This window comes from Pelophylax lessonae (genome assembly GCF_965119305.1).
Source record: "Pelophylax lessonae genome assembly, chromosome: 12".
NCBI classification, from domain to species: Eukaryota; Metazoa; Chordata; class Amphibia; order Anura; family Ranidae; genus Pelophylax; species Pelophylax lessonae.
Window position 1 is genome coordinate 132,743,099 of NC_138779.1, and position 21,369 is coordinate 132,764,467.

Genomic DNA, 21,369 nt, shown 5'->3' on the forward strand with positions numbered 1-21,369 from the left:
CCCAACCACATGACACGGCCACTTGCCACTGACAAAACGTAACGCACAGGTCCTGATCGCTACGTAGCGTAGACGCCAGAATCAAGATCCGCCATCTTTTCTTTGGGCACATCGGCCAGGCATAAAATTTTAAAGCTGAAGTAGTTCAAAAATGATTTTTGCTAATTTGCTCCTCAGTAAAAATGAATTAGCTCCACTGATGTGTCCCCACCGCACTTTTTTTTTTTTAAAGAAATGTTATTGGCAGACAACAAATAAGTCAGGACAAACAAAAGGCTCCATTCGCAGAACCAGATCGCATGCAGTATTGAGGCGTTTTAACAAATAGCGCATTCCATCCTGAAAATGTAAATTCACTATAGCCAGACATCCCAACCTGCAAAAACTCATTTCAGGGATGTGGCAAGGTCACTTCAGGGAGGTGGCACTCCGCGCCGCCGCGCCACCATGCTGCTCCCCCCGTGCACACCGCCGCACCCCCCCTTCCCAATTGAACACAACCAGAGGATAATGAAATGAAATGTAATCAGTAAACGGAGGTTTACTTCTTATGGGAGATATTAAAGGAACACTCTAACCACCATGACCACTTCAGTGATTTGAAGTGGTGATGGTGGTAGTAGTCAGAAACACTGCACATGCTGGGGTATTTACAGTTATGTCCTGGGGGCTAGGTGCACCCTTAGCACATTTGACATAGGCAGCCAGAAAATGTCATGTCCTTCTTCATACACGTATAAAGAAGGACATGACATTTTATTATGACAGAACACAGCTAGGTATTAAAAAACACATTATAACAATTTACACACACTCATGCACATACCTTTTCTACTTATTTTGCAGACTATGCTGGTCTCTGTGGTATGCTGGGCTCTGTGGTGCCGGTCTCTGTGGTATGCCGGTCTCTGTGGTATGCCGGGCTCTGTGGCGCCAGTCTCTGTGGTGTCGGGCTCTGTGGTGTCGGCTCTGTTGTGCCGAGCTCTGTGGTGCTGGTCTCTGCGGTATACTGGGCTCTGTGGTATGCTGGGCTCTGTGGCGCCAGTCTCTGTAGTATACTGGTCTCTGTGGTGTCGGTCCCTGTGGTATGCTGGGCTCTGTGGTGCCGGTCTCTGTGGTATGCTGGGCTCTGTGATATCTGGGGTATCGGGCTTTGTGGTATGCTGGGCTCTGTGGTTTTCTGGGCTCTATGGTATGCTTGGCTCTGTGGTATGCTGGGCTCTGTTGTCCCGGTCTCTGTGGTATACTGGGCTCTGTGATATCTGGGGTATCGGTCTCTGTGGTATGCTGGGCTCTGTGGTATGCTGGGCTCTGTGGTGGCGGTCTCTGTGGTATGCCGGGCTCTGTGGTGCCTGGTTCTGTGGGTGGGGCAAAGCCATGTTACCGTGTTGAGGGCATGTTGATGTTGAGGGCATGTGGCCTGGTATGGCTTGTCCCCTTCCTTTCCTGACCTGCCAGGCTGACTCAAAGGGCCTAGGATGGATTGGGGGGGACTCCACACTGTTTTTTTTTCTTATTTTTTATTGGCAGCATTTTCTTTTCCTTTAAGCTGTCAACGGGGAAGCCTGCTGACAGCTGATGACTCATCGGTTGGTAAGAACACGGCTGCTGCCCGTTCCTTAACAGCCAGGTTGTTTACTGGTCGTTAAGGATGTTGGTTCCTTAAATATTGCATGCAGGGACCACTACCTATTTATCCCTTGCATTTTTTTTTTTTTGTGGTGAATTGACTTTCACTCCTGTTTTATGCAGTATTTACTGGTTATTTTTGTTTTATGCGGTAAATACACGTAAAGCAGTAGTGAATTGACATTTTCAGAATCCCATGGTATTTGGGAAAACACCTAAATGCTGCATACAATCTGGTTCTGTCTATGGAGCCCACTAAGTGCCACTGTAAAGAATAGAGCCCGTAGAGCTCATATAGCAAACAATAGACCTGTACACCAGTCTTCTCCAGCAAAGGGTTTAAACTATGTTTTAAGAGAAACACAAAAAAACAAAAAAAAGAAGAAAAATAAAAATATAAATCAAATGGAGGAGTTCAAACTCACAAAACCACAGAAGTGTATTATATCACCTCATGTAACCATAAACGGAGTGTATACTGATTTGCCTCCATCCTCCCTCCAAACAGCCATAGCAGAAAGTACCTATTCATTCGGGACTCCCTCCAGAGTTGCTGGAGAGTCCTCCCAAAGGAACTACACTTTAGCAAAATTCTTTGGGGCATCCACGTATCTCATATGTCATTCTGTAAAGCAGAAGATCAACCAATGTTTTTCTATATAACAACAGTAAGAATTTCCGTATATAACATTACCTGGCAAAAAGTATGATAAACAATTTGGTAGCATTACTAATTTCTTCATCATCAATGGTGCCTAACAGGCATAAATGGGCATTACATACGTTGAAGAAGCCAAAATCATCAGCCATTAACTCCATTACCTGCAACCACAAAGGCCTGACCTTTGGGCACTCCCAAACCATATATAAAAAAGTGCCCTCAAATAACTGGCACTTGTGGCATAAGCTAGAGACCTTTTTGTGCATACGAAATAGCCTGCAAATATGTATTTTCAGTCTGGGGCAAGTAAAAAATCTGTATCATTCTATCAGTAGATGCTATAACCGTGGGTAAGTGAGAAGCACTGCCCTTCACAGCTCCTCCGTCAACTCCTGCACAATGGCAGTCCAGTGGTCCTGGGCTCTCCCTACCAATTTTGAATTATCAGTAGTCAAGGCTGCAGATTACCTAGAGACTAATTTAGAATAGTCCAAATCAAAAAGGATTATTTTAATATTAACCAAGGACGCCTCCCCACCCCCAAATTGTGCCATCGCATGTCACAACTGAAAATACTTATATCTCCATGTCCTTAGGACCCCCCACCTCCCTAACAAAGTCCTCAAAAGAACAGAAGCGCTCCTTAGGATATAAATGATGTATGCATTTTATTCCATATTGAGCCCAAGAAAAGCTATTATCCATTTTAAAAAGATTCCCCCAGGGATGGGTTAAACCACAAGAAGGGCAAATCAGAATGATATCAGGAACACAAATAGAACATTTTCCCCGGCAAATATAAAATCTATCATATAAAAAAATGTATACTGTATGATCCCCATGACTAAGCTCCAGGGAGCGAGGCGAAACGTGTTGGGGGGCGTGGCCTAGCAGGAGCTCAAGCTGAGGTTGTCTCTCTCATACCACCATAGGACTCAATGGGTGTTCAGCACCAGAGATCTTTCCTCTCGTTCTTCCAATGAATGCAGGAGCTGGGACGAGCTACATCTCTTCCTGGCACTCCCCTACAGTGGATGCAGCATCACCAGCACTACTCCCCATAGTAGTCGAGCCTGAGCGGCATGCTAAACAAGCAGTGGGTCACAAATATAAAACCTTCCCACCAACTACCCTCGGGATCTCTTTCCTGTATAATAAATTAATCAAAGTTTCATACGAAGTAGCCACCGCTGCCTCCCTTGCTTGTTACACATTTTACTTTTACTCACACCGCAATCTTCTGTTAGCGCTGAGACTTGTTCTAGTTGTAGTACATTAATGACTGTGGGTGGCTCACACAACGCCTCATCCATTCACTAAATGTAAGGCATTCTGTGATTGGAGAAGGGGGATAGTAATGTTCAGCCACACAAAGACTTGTTTTGAATGGAGGAGGTGCCGAGCAAGCCAAGCACTGTGATCGGTGTACTGCAGCCAGAACTTCAAGTCTCCTCAGTGGACATTCAGCACTGACAGGAGACTGCTGCCTGAGGAAAAGGAAGGTAGGTTACAAATGCTGCAGCAGCCAGGAGCAATAAAGGGCAAAGCCATGTGATCACGATGGCAATCACATGGCTTTGTTTATTAATATTGCCTCTTCGCATCAGTCAGCCAGTGGAAAAAAATGCACCAAGGGACACAGATGACGAGAAAAACTTTACAGCTGTGCTAATCATTTATCACACAATCCAAAATGTTAGAGAAGGGTTTTTCTTAGTTAGGCACACCCTCCCATCTGCAAACCTGAGCTAAGGGCAGGTGAATTCCAGGAAGTAAATGCTACTTGAATCATCTGCCCTTACTCAAGATGCTAGAAATGCTAGGGGTTGTTTTTCCAAATAATTGGATGGAGACATGGATGGATGAGTTTCCTTTGTACAGTATATTAAAAATGAATTAAATAGCACACTATCTAGTACTAGACACACTATCACACTAGTACACACTATCTAGTACTAGACACACTATCACACTAGTACACACTATCTAGCTAGACATTGTAAGGCCCTCTCTTTTCTTCCATCTGACAATGAAGCCCTTCATTAGGCTGTCCCACAATCAACAACTACTTCCACATAGACTACATCAGGGCTTGCTAAAACCCAAGTTAATGCTTAGAGTTAAAGAGAGGGCCTTACAATGTCTAGCTAGATAGTGTGTACTATGAAAGTAATTTATGGTTTTCCTGTATTAAAACCGAACTATACTGTAAAAATATATACAAAAGGTATATTCCGCGCGCCAAGGAGTTCCAAGAGTGGTTTTTTAATTACTATACAAATTAAATGGTGGGTGTTTTTAAACTCTGGCCTGAAAGAAATGAGCTTTGCAGCTGCTGTATGTATAGGAAGTAGTTTGATATATATGATCTCATAAGAGATCAAATACAGCGCTTGCTATGAACTATAAATGCCGGTATCTCTATTCTCTATATTTGGTATATGTATTACCAGTGTAGAATATATATGACAAATATCAAAAATCAATTATCAAAAAGACATCAGGGTAAAACTCCATCAATGAATTAATTGTGCAAGTCAGTGCAAAGTGAATAAGCATAAATAGATAAAAAGAGAACCAATATTTATGTAAAGAATAAAAATCGCTAAAAGATGTATATATATATAAATAGCCAGGAAAAATTGTCCAAAATATATAAAGTGACTTCTGTGCTCCAGATTAATAAAAGGTAGGATGTCCTTGACAGAGTTGTATAAAGTACTCGAAACCCATACTTGAGTAAAAGTACAAGTGCTCGATCAAAAAGTGACTTGAGTAGAAGTACTAAAGTATTCAACATTTTTTGTACTTAAGCATTGCAAGTAGTTTTTTTTAAAAATTTTGCTACTCAAGTACTGAAAGTAAAAGTACCAGTAGTTTTGAAAAAAAATTGCTACTCAATTACTTAAAGTAAAAGTACAAGTACTGTGTTATGTAGTTATTAAAGAAAGAAGTCAAAAGTTTGAACATCATATTGTTTTTTATTATTTCAAATGCAGCTTTTATTTATACATACAGTAGCATTTATTTTCGTATACGCTGATAATACACATGTTTTGAGCTTCATGAGACCTGCCATCTACTGTTCTGGCAGTGGTAATTTTTATAATAGTAACGAGTAACTATGCAGCACAAAAAAAAAAATATCAGAGTAGAAGTATTGAAATTATCGAAAAAATGTAGTGAAGTAAAAGTGGAAGTAGGAGAAAAAAATTCTACTCTAGGAAAGTACAGATACCGCCTTTCAGTACTTAAGTACAGTAGTGAAGTAGTTCTACTTAGTTACTATACATCTCTGGTCCTTGATGGCAAATATATCCTCAATTCAAAAGTGCAAATGCTCTGGCCGTGACAAACAATTCCTTGTGAATAGGTGAAGTGAATCACTTACCAAATAAGGTGCTTTTTATATGCCGTATGGCACTAGAACCATTCACGCTTGCAAAGCCCACTGGGCTTAAGAGATTTTTCCCCTCTGTGTGGTCCTCCGGAATGCTGGAATTCCTCTATGCTCCGGGGTACTCGATCGGTAATACCATGTGGGGGAGAAAGAAGGCTCCAAATAGTGTGATAAGGTTAAAGAAAGTCTTTATTTCTCCATAGTTCAGGTAAAATAGGTTAAAAGCTGTATAACATCACTGGTGGTGTAGCGGTGCGAGTTGCTCGTCCTCCTCGCGGAGAAAACAAACTCACTTCCGGCTTGCGTTCCACCCCTGTCGTGACTAAATGACGCTGTGCGGTCCAAGCTGACGCGTTTCGTCACTTCCGGTGATGTCCTCAGAGCTTGGAGGATGTCACCGGAAGCTCTGAGGACGTCACTGGAAGTGACGAAACGCGTCAGCTTGGACCGCACAGCGTCATTACGTCATGACAGGGGTGGAACGCAAGCCGGAAGTGAGTTTGTTTGCTCCGCGAGGAGGACGAGCAACTCGCACCGCTAGACCAACAGTGATGTTATACAGCTTTTAACCTATTTTATCTGAACTATGGAGAAATAAAGACTTTCTTTAAACCTTATCACACTATTTGGAGCCTTCTTTCTCCCCCACATGTTATTACCGATCGAGCACCCCAGAGCATAGAGGAATTCCAGCATTCCCGAGGACCACACAGAGGGGAAAAATCTCTTAAGCCCAGTGGGCTTTGCAAGCGTGAATGGTTCTAGTGCCATACGGCATATAGAACCCACCTTATTTGGTAAGTGATTCACTTCACCTATTTACAAGGAATTGTTTGTCACGGCCAGAGCATTTGCACTTTTGAATTGAGGATATATTTGCCATCAAGGACATCCTACCTTTTATTAATCTGGAGCACAGAAGTCACTTTATATATTTTGGACAATCTTTCCTGGCTATTTATATATATATACATCTTTTAGCGATTTTTATTCTTTACATACATATTGGTTCTGTTTTTATCTATTTATGCTTATTCACTTTGCACTGACTTGCACAATTAATTCATTGATGGAGTTTTACCCTGATGTCTTTTTGATAATTGATTTTTGATATTTGTCATATATATTCTACACTGGTAATACATATACCAAATATAGAGAATAGAGATACCGGCATTTATAGTTCATAGCAAGCGCTGTATTTGATCTCTTATGAGATCATATATATCGAACTATACTGTATCTGAGCACTACCAACTGAAAACGCTATTTAATTCATTTTTAATAAGCAAAGGAAACTCATCCATCCATCCATGTCTCCATCCAATTATTTAGAAAAACAGGCAAAACGTTTCATTTTGGATAGAGTAATGGGGGGGTTTATAACCCTTTTGGTGTTATTTTGCCCTCTGTTTCCCATTAGGGAGATTTGCCTTTACTTCCTGTCCTCCCATAGCCAAAACAGGAAGTGAGGGGAAATCCCTCCAAAGTGAGGGAATCCTATGTTGTCACCAGGGTCACCAAAACTAGTGTTCCAATTGGAAGATTTCCCTTCTATTCCTGTTCTGGTCAGACCCAGTATTTGGAATTTTCTTTCACTTCCATTTTTGGTGAGAATGGTAAAAAATAGGAAAGCAGGAGAGGGTGAATCACCCTAACGGAGACACAGGCAGCAATAAAAACCTTACAGGTGTTCTAATCCCTTTCTACTCTGTCCAAAACTAAAGAAAAAAGGTTTAGCCTTTAGTTATACTTTAAAATGGAAAAACATGAGGTTGACAGGACTGCCATTTATTACTTTACTGGCAGCAAGAATGCCATCTATTTCAAATCATCACAGTATTTGCAAACAATGTACAATAGTGCAAACATTAAGCCCTCGTTCACACTGGTGTGATTTGTTATGCGATTTGACAGTTCCAAATCATATGACAAGTTGCCCCCCATTGCCGGCAATGGAACCGTTCAAATTGCAGCGACTCATGTAAAAATATTCCTGCACTACTTTTTTCTGATTTGATTGGGACTTGCATAGACTTTTGTTAAAAAAGTTGCAAGCCGCAATGAAATCAGAGTTGCAAAGTGCACTGATCTGTGGCTTTAAAATCACGCTGAAGTAGATTTCAAAGCCGCACTGGTGTGAACCAAGACTAAAAGCACATCAAAAAGCACTTTACATCAAAAGTAATTACATAATTCTTGGTATGATTTTGCATGGGATTTTATTCCAAATGACCTGTGGTCACAAATAACGGTTTTGGCTGACCTTTAAAGATTTTCTAAATGCAAAAAATTAAAATGTTATATATTCCAGTTTACCATTCCCAAGATGTGTTGGCTGGATTGGTTTTCTTTTTAAGGCATTTTGTCCCTTTATACCTGTTAATCCTTCCAGTAACATAATTTCAGTCCTAGGGCAACAGTGCTCATTTACTGAGCTGTATCTATGGAGGAGTAGAGTCATCACCCTAGGCTGCTCTATTGATTTGAACTGCAAACACTTCTCCCTCTTCTCATCTCCATTACATAGGGAGGAGGGATTGTGCAAATCACAGAAAACAACCTGGAAAGCTGAAAACATTGTTTGAGATTTCAGTTCTGTATACAGGAAGTTACAAAGCCAGTGGAAATCTGGCAAGATCAACAGAAATCTTTCTGTACTTGCAGAAAATGTACTTAGCCTTATAAAAGAAAACTAAGGCAGACACCATATCAAAGGACTGCTAAGTTTTGATATATCTGTAGAGTTTAGATATACTTTAACCACTTTACCGCTGCTCACTGCGCCTCTACTGTAGCAAAGTTGCTCGATAACGTCTGACGACGTAGACCCAGATATTCCCCTCTCTCGGCGCCGCCGGAGGCTCGCTCCCGCTGTATTCAGTCACAGCGAGAGTCGGGCCAGGGGAGGAGCAGCGGTGATCACCGCCGCTCTTCCCCGATCGTCGGGGAATCGAGTGTGGAGATCCGCCCGCTTGTGTAAACAAAGCGGGCGGATCTCCTAAGTGACAGACTGGGTCAGATTGCAGGGTTCAGCTTAGCTGAACATGCGATCTGTCCCTGTGTCACTCAGTCACCTCCCCCCACACACGTCAGTAAGCACCAGGCATACATTAACCCCTTGATCACCAATAAAAATTAACCCCTTCCCTGCCAGTGTCATTTTTACAGTAACAGTGAATATGTATAGCACTGATTACTGTAGTAATGTCACTGGTACCCCCAAAAGTGTCAAAAATGTCAGTCAAGGGTCCGATCTGTCCGACGCAATGTCGTAGTCCCGCAAAAAAAAAAATCGCAGATCGCCGCCATTACTCGTTAAAAAAAAACACCAAAAATGACAGAAATCTTTCCCTTAGTTAGTAAACGCAATACCTTTTGCGCAAACCAATCAAAATACGCTTATTGCGATTTTTTTTTTTTACCAAAAATATGTAGCAGAAAACAAATTGGCCTAAAATGATAAAAAATTTTGATTTTTACATTTTTTGGGGGGAAATTTCATATAAAAAATGTGAAAAATATTGTATTTTTTCAAAATTGTCGCTCTTTTTTTGTTTATAACGCAAAAAGTAAAAATCGCACAGGTGATCAAATACCACCAAAAGAAAGCTCTGTTTGTGGGAAAAAAAATTTTTTCGTTTGGGTACAGCGTTGCATGACCACGCAATCGTCAGTTAAAGTCGCACAGTGCCGAATCGCAAAAAGTGGCCCAGACGTAAGACAGCAAAATTCTCCGGTGGTAAAGTGGTTAAGATAACTAGATCACATGCCGTTAATTAATTTTCATTGGCCATAAGGTAATAAAGTCCACATTATGAAAGGAAGTGCCATCACCCAAGGATCTAATTGCAGACCATTTTTAAACCCATGGAAATAACAGCAAAAGTAAAAACATACAAATTTAGGATCCAACAATTGCTGTAAATAATTGGCCAAAAGGATTCCCCTTTTTGCCCCAGATGTCAAAATGAGACAGGCAATTTTGTACATATGCTATGGTGTTGTCCTAAGGTGTTTCAGTACTAGCAATCCCCTATTGATCTCTTAACTAAAACTTTAAGGTGATTCTAAAGCCTTAAGGTTTTCCCCCTAAATACATTCTATGCATTAAGGTGAAAAACCTTCTGTGCAGCAGCTCCCCCCCCCCCAGACCCCCCCCCCTTTTCCTTACCCGAGCCCCCCATGTCCTTACCCGAGCGCAATCCGATCCAGCAATGTGTCTCCCTCCTCATTGAACAGATTGGCTCCCGCTGCTGTCAATCAAATCCTGTGACACAGGAGTGAGGGGCGTGGCTGAGTCCCACTGTCTGTGTCAATGCACGCAACAGCAGGACTTGGGAGCGAGCCCGCAGAGGTGCCCCCAGGAAAAGCAGCTTTCATTGGGAGCACCCAATGAAAAGGAGGGGCTTAGAGCGCCAGCGGAGGACCCAATAAGAAGAGGATCGGGGCTGCTCTGTGCAAAACTATTGCACAGAGCAGGTACAAATAGCCATGTTTGTTATTTTTATTAAAAAAAACAGGTTTACAACCACTTTATGTGCCTGTCTCAAAAATATCCTGATAACTTGTATTCTGGGCCAGTTCAAGCTTCCACATGATGACCATCTCATGGTGTCCACTATTAGCAGTTTCACTATTAGCTGTTCATGGCCAGAAAGTAAGTGACAAAGAAGTGTCTCTCTCTCTGACACCTTCTAAGGCCGGCCATAGATGATTCGAGCCGTGTATGGGCAGTACCTAAGTTGATGGATTGATCAACTTGGGTACAACCAACCTGCCGGATTTTAGGTATGATTATTGATAGCGGCTGCAATAGCTGCTAGCAATAATCACTGTCTTCTCCCGGCGGGGACGGCTTACCACGCCGGGAGAACACAATGGCTCAATGGGAGGAATTCCTCTGTCAGCACATTCTGTATTGATGGGGGAATCGAGAGAATTTCTTTCCTGCACCACGTGGTTGCAGGAAAGAAATTTGCTCCCTGTATGGCCTGCCTAAGGTTTATGAATGGGTTAAGGAAGATAATTCTTACCTTGGACTGAAAAAACTGACATACCAACAATGGGGTTGCAATAATAAATTTGAAAAGCCGTAGTTACAGTGGTTGAACATAGACATGTGCAATTCGTTTCTTTACTAATCTAAATTCTGACAAAATGACCCTTATTTTGAGAGTCTGATGTATGTATGCACAGTACGGTTACAAACAATATAGTCACTTTATCTGAATATAGGTTTAGTGTATTTTCACCTCATGGGACAGATACCCTCAGATGTACTGTGGTGGTGTTTTTGAATAGTCTGCTGTTATACAGTTTGACATTTTGACAACATCTTAAACCCCGTACACACGGGCCGAATGTCAGGTGCATAGAAACTGGCTGACATTTGGCCCATGTGTTCTGCAGCCAGCTTCTGTCCAAGGGGCATGACCGAAAAAGGTCTGCCGACTGGCTCCCAATCAGCATTCTCAGCCAATGGCTGAGAGCGCTGACTGAAGTGTTCTGGCGGGGGGGGGGGGGGGGGACAATAGAACAGCAGGGGAGATTGCTGTACTAACATTGAGCTGTCAGGTTTTTTTCATTCAGCCTGCTGGGTTGAATGAAAAAAAAAAAAAAACTAGCAGTGTGTACTAGGCTTTAGGCTGTACATACACTGTAACTCTCATAAAAGATAATGAGCAGGCGGGTGCAGGAAGGGTTAAAATGGCAAATCAATTTATTACATATAAAAAACAAAAAAAAATATATAAAAAAAACACTTAGAGCCCATTCACACTGCCGCGACTTGTCAGCCTGACAAGTCGCGGTCAGTCGCGGTCAATTGAGTAGTACAGGACCCATTCTAATAGTCGCTCCGACTTAGAAAAAGGGTCCTGTATTACTTTGGGGCGACCTCGGAGTGACTTGCATAGACTTCCATTATGTGAAGTCCCTGCAAGTCGCGCCAAAGTCTTCACAGGTCGCCCCCCGAAGTCGTGTCGCCTCAGTGGGAACCGGCTCTTATAGCAAAATCTGATGTAAGACAACAGTTCTTGTATGGAGTAAAACTGTATATGTTGCAGCTGTCAGGAAGAAGAGAGGACATAAAACTAGCTGTATACACTGATGAATTGAAGGAGGGATGGGTGCCTAAGCAGAACCAGAATTGGGGCGTGCTGGAAGATCAGGGCTTGGACTACAGTACAATATTAACTGAATTAACTTACCATACATGGCTTGAATACACTGGTCTACAAATTTTGGGAATTTATCAACCTCCGAGATAAAATGTGCAGGTGATAAAGGTGCTAGTTGGCTTAAGTTTTCACGATATTTGACAATAAAGATACACAGGCAAGTATATTTGCCTACAAGGGAGGGAGGTGTCTGATGATCATGATGCCTCGTAACTTCTCGACAAAGTACGGTAGAACAATGAAAATTGTACCATGTGGAAGTGTATAATTTATCTTTACTTTGAGACTAAAGATTATTACCCGAGGGGGCGTGGCCGCACGGGCATGTGAGAGGTCGCAGCTCACGGAGCTCCCACCGTAGATCCGGAGTTATTAACCTAGCCCCGGCCGGCTACCGCTAATTCATTACCGGATCCTGCCTCCTGACCCTCTCCTCAACACAGCGCTGCCCTGCATGTCATGACCAGGGGGAGTAAAGTGAAGGACAGCAGTGGGATCGTCCCTGCCGGCCAAGATGGCGCCGGTCAGGGGACGCCGCAGCAGGTCTCCCGCGGCCAGGAGAAAAGCAAGGAGACTGGCACCAAGCCAAAGTCGGCTCGCTCTGGGGGCAAGGACGGCTCGGGAGACATTCTTTTATATGCAAAGAGACTGTGTGACATGCCGGGAGCCGCCGCCGCCGAATCTCCACAGCCTGAGGATGTGCAGGTGCCTGGGGAAGTGCCGCTGGGTCTTGGGGACACAGAGCTCTCTACACAGCCTGCTCTTGATTCTGAGGCAGAGGGGGATATCCTTGAGGGAGCTGAGCCCACCCTGAGCCAGATCCTGCTAGCTGTGCACAGGTGTACTGCATCAGTGAACATCGTGAAGGACAGATTGGGGGGTCTCACTGAGGAGGTCGCTCTCCTCAGGCAGGACTTACAAAAAATCCGTGAACGTACCACGGCGGCTGAGAGCCGCATTTGTGACCTGGAGGATCAGGTGCCTGCACTGATCCCTGAATCCAGAGCGACTGCAAGGCAGGCACAGGCAAATAAAGACAAAACTGATGATATTGAGAATCGCCTGCGTCGAAACAATGTCCGAATAGTGGGGCTCCCGGAGAAAGTGGAGGGACGGGACCCGACTGAGTTTATTGAAACCTGGCTGGGGGAGACTTTTGGGCGGGAGTCCTTTTCCCCCTTGTTTGCAGTGGAGAGGGCGCATCGGGTCCCCACGAGGGCCCTGCCAGGCAATGCCCCCAGACCGATGCTTGCCAAGATATTACACTATCGGGACAGGGAGAAGATTCTTCGCCTGGCCAGGGAAAAAGCTGTCATCAAATTCAACGGGGTCAGAGTGTCTTTTTATCCTGACTTTTCATCTGAAGTCCAAAAGCAGAGAGCGAAGTTTATTGATGTCAAGCAACGCCTTCGCCGCCTTGGCCTGATATATGCAATGCTGTATCCTGCTCGTCTCCGTGTCACTGCAGAGGGCAGGGCCCATTTCTTTGACACAGCTGTGGATGCGGTAAATTGGCTGGATGTCCATGAGCTTTCTCTCCGACGCAGGCGCCAGGAAGACCCTGGGGAGTGAGGGGGCCTGAGGGGACACCAGGTACTTTTTGTTTTCACGTTTACTACTACGCGGATGCCATCTCCAATGGGGGTTCATTCTGGCCCGGCCGGGGACGATTACAGTTGTGCGTTTTGACAGCGATGCTCCGACTATGGAGGACACCACTTCAACGCTGATGGTAATCATCAGGCCTTGGAATTGGTCTACGGAACTGTCCGAGCACGGTTGTGCATGACTGGATGGGCGGGCATTGCGGGACTGTCTGACCGTTGTCGGGTCCCCTGGGCTTGGACTGCCCGTTCGTTCTCAGGTCTGTGTTGAGGCGCCGTTGTGCCTCGTTCTACTAAGACTTAGCATTTTTTCTTCTATTTTTGCCTTTGAGAAAACTCTCCCCATACTCAATTTCCTGGACTATTTAACTGGTTTTGCCACACCACCAACCTCACTCTATGTACACCTGCTTTATTGCTCGGATGCCAGTACATGGAGTCTACGGGTTAGTGACATTTCTTTTTTCTGCCCCCTGCTATGGCTGGAGTGCCACTAGTTTCATGGAACGTCCGGGGCCTGGGGTGTCCCTTGAAGAGAGCCATGGTTGCCAGGCAGTTGCGGACATACCACCCAGCTATAATAGGCCTACAGGAGACGCATCTGATGGGAGACACTGTGGGTTGCCTGGGGTACGCATGGGTGGGCTGGGGCTACCACTCCACCCACTCCTCCTACTCCAGGGGAGTCAGTATCCTGATTCACGGGGCGCTGGCTTTTCGGGAACTGGGGGTGCGGGTTGACTCGGAGGGAAGGTTTATATTTCTACACTGTATGCTTTTTCAGGTTGAATGTATATTGGCAGTTGTTTATATTCCACCTCCGTTTACCTCTGCAGTCCTCAGGGAATTGCTGAAATTTTCTATGGATAAACTTGGTACAACGCTGTTTGTCATTGGAGACTTTAACGGGATACTGGATCCCGGCAGGGATAGGCATCCACCCTCGGCTGCCCCTAGAGGCACGACCCTCTCTCGTTTTTTGGACGAGATGGACTGGTTGGAGGTGTGGCGCCTGAAACACCCTGGCATGATACAGTTTTCGTGTTTTTCGAAGACCCACTCTCCCTTGTCTAGAATTGATCTCTGTGTATGCAATAGGTCGGCCCTTCCCATTGTGGAGGGGACGGAATATGCTCTGAGGGGAATCTCGGATCACTCCCCGCTGGTGGTCTGGCTTGCCGTTCGCCCCCGGGTGGCTTTACGCAAGGCCCCCTGGAGGTTGAACGCTTTTTGGTTAAAGCTGTTTCCGCCGGATAATGACATACCGACGGCCATTACAGAGTTTTTTGCAGAGCATGACTGCTCCGGGGACGTGATTGCGAGGTGGGATGCCTTTAAATGTTTCCTTCGGGGGGTGTTGATAGCCAACATTAGGAAGGTTCAGAGGAATTCCAAACATTTTGAGGAACAGCTGGCGCATACAGCACGGAGACTGGAGGAGGAATACATAGCCACTCCCAATGATGACACGAGGGCGGCATGGCTGTCCGCGCAATCGGTGTTGGTTTGGGAGGTCCGTTCTAAGGCGGACAAACGGTTCTTTACAAAGACCACGTTCTACGAAGAGGGGGAGCGGACGGGCCGCCTATTGTCCCGATTAGTGGGGGCGCGCCCCTCGGTTCCCCCCATTGGGGCCCTTAGATTGCAAACAGGCCAATTAGTGAATGCACAGGAGGGGGTTATGGCAGAGCTTGCAAGATTTTATACCAACCTGTATTCCTCACAAGCCTCGTATGATCAGGGGGATTTGCATAACTATTTGAGTACTGTTTCGCTTCCAAAACTCACGAACGAACAGAGGGACAAGCTGGAGGCCCCCATTACGGAGGAAGAGCTGGTGGAGGCACTGGCCCTCTTCCCGGGAGCTAAGGCGCCTGGGGACGACGGCCTCCCTGTTGAGGTGTACCAGCAATTTTCGGGGTTACTCCTCCCAAAACTACTGGAGGTGTTCCGGGCAGCCAGGGAGTCCGGGGCACTGCCAGAGTCCATGACTAGGGCTAGCATTGTACTATTGCTCAAACCGGATAAACCTCCCACGGACCCGGTAACATATAGACCCATCTCGCTGCTCCAGGCGGATGTTAAGCTACTGGCCAAGGTGTTAGCCCAGCGGGTAAACTCGGTTATCACCCATCTTTTTCATGAGGATCAGGCGGGGTTTATGCCTAACCGGTCCATAGCCCTTAACCTTCGTCGCTTATTTGTTGCAATCCAGACACCCGCAGATAATATGGGGGAAAGAGCGCTACTGTCACTGGACGCCAATAAGGCGTTTGACAGCGTCAAATGGGGATATCTCTGGGCAGTGATGGAAACTTTTGGCTTCGGCCCTATCTTTCTGTCCTGGGTGCAGCTGCTGTATCACCAACCTCAAGCGTCTATACGGGAGGGGGGTAGGACTACCGCCAGTTTTCGTTTGGGTAGGGGGGACGAGGCAGGGGTGTCCGCTGTCGCCACTTCTGTTCGCTATCGCCATTGAGCCACTTGCGGCGCGTATTCGGGACTGTCATCGAATTGTAGGCTTTAAGTATGGGCCCCTTCAGGACAAAATCCTATTGTACGCTGACGACATGCTCCTGACCCTGGGGGATACGGAAGGATCCCTGAGGGAGGTCATGTCTGTAATTACCGAGTTTGGGCGATTCTCCGGGCTCACCATCAACTGGGCCAAGTCTGCGCTCCTACAATTGGATAGGGATGACGCCCCATCGGTGGGATCCCTTTGCCCAGTCCCGGTGGTCCACAAATTTAAATACCTAGGGGTGATGATCTCTGCGGACCCGACCCAGTATAGCTTGCTTAATATTAGCCCCCTCTTAACGAGATTTCGAGACAAAATCAAAATATGGAATAAACTTTGGTTATCCTTGGCGGGGAGAGTACTTTCTCCACAACTCCCCAATAGTTATTACATTGAAAACCTTTCGGATCGTAAACACCCTTTTCAGGACAATGCTGTGGAAGGGAAAGGCGGCTAGGGTGCGCCTGGTACAACTACAGAAACCCCGGGATGGGGGGGGGCTCGCTCTCCCCAACCCGTGGTTATACTATCTGGCCTCTCAATTGCAGCACTTGGTGGGCACGGTCTCGGGGTCGCAGCTGGGCGCGGCATTGGCGGTCATGCAATGGTTTACTGGCGCGAGTGGGATACCGGAGGGTCTGGAGGCTCAGCTGTTTACTAAACCCAACAAGAGATACCCTACGTACCGACTCCTTCAAAAGGTGTGGGATAAAACTAAACAATTACAACAAGTTCTGGGATACACTAAATTTAGCCCGATTTGGGGTAACCGTTCTTACCCTGAGTTGTGCAAGTTGGACCAGGCTGGTAGGTGGTCCGCACGGGGAGTGACTCACCTGACGCATATCTTGCGCGGAGGGGTTTTGCTGCCTTTTGAACACCTGCAGGACCGGTTTGCATTACCAAGTAATATGAGGTTCTATTATTTCCAGTTGCGGCATGCTGTGCGGGCACAGGCTGCCGTGGGGCGGCTGCAGCTATCCCCTACCACTGTCTTTCATCTCATGGAGCAATTCAAAGACACTAAGGGATTCATAACTGGCTGTTACGCTTCCCTACTGAGCACGGTCCTAGAAAAATACCCCGGCGGGGCTTGCGACCGGTGGTGTCCGGACGTGCGGGAGATCCCGGGTGAGCAGTGGGAGGAGGCGTTGGAGGCGGTGCGCACCTGTTCTCTGAATGTGTCGCACCAAGTCTCTCAGTTGTATATTTTACTTAGAGTTCACCACACCCCCTTGAATTTATACTCTATGGGTCTCCGGGCGGATGACCTTTGTGGTCGTTGTCGGACAGAGGTTGGGGACCTGATCCACTTGATCTGGCGCTGCCCGAAGTTACATAGGTACTGGGCTGCGGTTCGCTCTGCTATCAATAGGGCCCTGGGGGTGGACATCCCGGGTGACCTTAAGCCATGTATTCTGGGCATGCTGGATCTTGTGGTGGAGGATAGATTTTTAAGGGAGGCGGCCTCTCGTGCCTTGTTCCAGGCCCGTTTGCTTATCCTGAGACATTGGATAGCGCCGGAACCTCCTACATACAAGATGTGGCTAGAACAGATGGCAGGTACCCTCCGTATGGAAAAGGTGATATACCAGCATAGGGGTTCCCCGCAAAAGTTTTCTAAGATATGGGGAGCATGGCTTGACTGTCTGGGTATGACCCCTACTGATCTTATTATGGATCGTTTGTTGTCTTAACTCTAAGTACTATATGTGGGATGATCTCAGCTCTACTATCGTGTGTATTTGTTACCCTGATACGACTGGTGCTGTGCCAGGGAAAGGGGAACATTGTTTTCTTTTGCAAGACTGTTGTGCAGTGTTTCATGGTTTGTTGTATTGGTATGAGTTTTCTCAATAAAAAATTTTCTCTGATTTAAAAAAAAAAAAAAGATTATTACCCAACTGTAATTTATTTTCCTTTTATTGCAAGGTACATTTGTCTTGGTCAGATCTATGCATAATACAGTTACATCTGGTGGCTTGTGAAAGTGTAATTGCCTAATATTTCCAAGGAACAATTGCGTGATATTTTCCCTCAGAAGCCAAGATGTCTCATGTAAACAACGCAGATAACTTCTGCTACATTTGTTGCGAGGTGACATTTGCATCTCAAAAGTGCAGTATGATGGCAGTGGTAAAAAAAAAGGCATACCATCTATATTTGTTTTACATCGTTACATAGTTAGGTTGAAAAAAGACACAAGTCCATCTGGCTTAACCAATAAAAAAACAAATAACAGTAAAGAAAACACAGCCATACAATACCATATACGCAATCCTTTACCTGCAGTTGATCCAGAGGAAGGTGAAAACCCCCAGCAAAGCATGATCCAATTTGCTACAGCATGGGAAAAAATTGCCTCTCGTGGATCAGGAAGGAAATCGGATATTCCCTGGATCTACTTTACCTATAAATATTAGTACCCAGTTATATTGTGCACACCTTTTTTTTTTTAAGCAATCTAGTGAGCTGGTCAGAACCACCTCTGGAGCGAGTCTATTCCACAATTTCACAGCTCTTACGGTGAAGAAACCTTTTTCTGGAAAATAAATCTCTTTTTCTCTACACATAAAGAGTGCCCCCTTGTCCTCTGTGTTGACCTTAAATTGAATATCTCAACACCAAGTTCACTATATGGACCCCTTATGTATTTATAAATGTTGATCATATCCCCCCTTAATCTCCTCTTCTCAAGAGAGAATCAATTCAGTTCCTCTAATCTTTTCTCATAGCTGAGGTCCTCCATGTCTTTTATCAGTTTGGTTGCCGTCCTCCATGCCTCTTATCAGTTTGGTTGCCCTTCTCTGCACTTTCTCCAGTTCCCTGATATCCTTTTTGAGAACTGGTGCCCAAAACTGAACTGCATATTCCAGATGAGGTCTTACTAATGGTTTGTACAGGGGCAAAATGATCTCTCTCTCTCTGGAGTCCATGCCTCTGTTAATACAAGAAAGGACTTTGCTTGCTTTGGAAGCCGCAGCTTGGCATTGCATGCTATTATTAAGCTTAGGATCTACCAGAACACCCAGATCCTTCTCAGTCATGGATTCCCCCAGTTCTACTCCCCCTAGTATGTATGATGCATGCATATTCTTAGCCCCCAAGTGCATAACTTTACATTTATCAACATTAAACCTCATTTGCCACACAATTGCCCAATGAAAGTGCATTGAGGTTGGCTTGTAAGTTGGAGACCCCCAGTAACGAAGCTATTCCACTGCAAACCTTGGGGTACACCAATGATAACCTTAGACCATTCAGAGTAAGAATCAATAACCACTACTCTCTGAATTCTATCTTTTAGCCAATTTTCTATCCATTTACAAACTGATCTTTCCAAGCCTGTAGACTTTACCTTACTTATTAGCCATGTGTGGGGAACTGTGTCAAACGCTTTTGAAAAATCAAAGTATACTACGTCCACAGTCACCCCTCGATCCAAGGTTTTACTTATGACCTCATAAAAAGAAATCAGGCTTGTTTGCCAACTTCTGTCTTTTATGAATCCATGCTGTCTGTTGCTTAAACATTTTTTTTCCAGCAAGAACTCATCTATGTGGTCTTTTAACAAACTCTCCAGTATCTTCCCGACTATAGAAGTTAAACGAACAGATCTATAGTTACTTGGCAAAGACTTTGATCCCTTTTTAAATATAGGCACCACATTGGCCCTACGCCAATCCAGTGGTACTATTCCAGTCCTTAATAAATCCCTAAAAATTATAAACAAAGGCTTTGAAATGACAGAGCTCAATTAATTTAGGATGCGTGGGTGGATGCCATCTGGTCCAGGCACTTTATCCACCTTTATTCTGTCTAAATATTTCTGGACCATATCACTTTTGAGCCATTGTGGATCATTTGGGGCTGTATCAATACCATCCTCATTATGGTCATGAGCTCCCCCATGCTCCTTTGTATACACAGAGCTGAAGAAAGTATTTAATAAATTTGCCTTCTCTTTGTCCCCAGTCACCCACTCCAGATTATTTTGTAAAGGGCCTACATGCTCAGACCTGAATGGGGGGAATTCTCCTGTCATTGTATCACGACAGCAGAGAGACTCCCTTGCTGTCAGAACACAGAGGACAGTGCTTGCAACCTATTGCCTACGGCGCTGATCAAGCAAGAATATGACGACAGGGTGGATGAACAGAAGCCACTGGTCGCCCAAGTGGCCAAACATTGATTTCAATTCGGACAGTCCGTGCTGAACCAGATGAATTTTGATCCATGTATGGCCAGCTCAAGGGTGGCTAGAGAAATCTATTGAATTTCTCTTGTTCACCCGCAGGCTTAACATGAGACATCTGTGTGTGTATAGCTAGCCTTAAGCCTAGTACACACCACTAGCTTATTATTGTTCAACCCAGCAGGTTAAATGAAAAAAAAAAAAAGACAGCTCAGGTCGGAGCTACTGCACTAACAATCCAATGTTAGTAGAGCGATCTCCCCGCCAGAACACTCAGGTCAGCACTCTCAGTCATTGGGTGAGAGTGCTGATCAGGAGCTGGTCGGTAAACCTTTTTCAGGCTTCTGTCGAACCGGCTCTCATACACACGAGCTGAATCTTGGCCGGTTTCTATTGAACCACATTCGGTCCGTGTGTACTAGGCTTTAGTTAGCCCCACAGGGTACTATGGAGCTTTCCTAACCCTCAGCATGCTGTAGCATTGTACATATGAATATTAGGAAATCCAGATTCAATAAAGCAAAAAACACTCAAACGCAGATTTACAATTTATTAACATGAATTATTGTACATTTACAGTTCAGCAGCTAGAATCTACCTCCCATATTTAGAGACATTTGTTCTCCTGCTTGATAACTTACACATTACTCTCCACTTAATTTTGTCTAATTCACAGAATCAGCTTTCTTTACCTAAAACATAGCAAGACATATCCCTAGTGACACAAAAAGATTATACTGTGGGTGACATTTTAAAAATGATATACTGAAAATTTTAACTTTAGTCTAAGGATGACTGAATCATTTCTGAAACCTGCATTATTTAGTCCACCTATGACCTAAAAGTTGTAAACTAGATAAGTAACACGAGATGAACTTCAATGCCAATACAAAACATTATCAAGAGATTTCCAAGATCACGGCAAATCTACCAGATCCCTTAGATGTGGAAGAGAGGTATCAGTCCAAAGAATTCAGCACTTGTAACTTTCATTTTAGAACCTTGCCAACTTGAAACCAAAAAAAGGGCCAATAATCTGACAAGGAATCCCAAAATCCAACTGAACAAAGGAAAAAAAGCATTGAAGGTGTCCAACTGTGCAGTAGCCAGCGCTGCTGAAGTAAAAGGAAATATCTCAGGAACATCACAGCTTTGAATATATATCATCAGTCTTCTT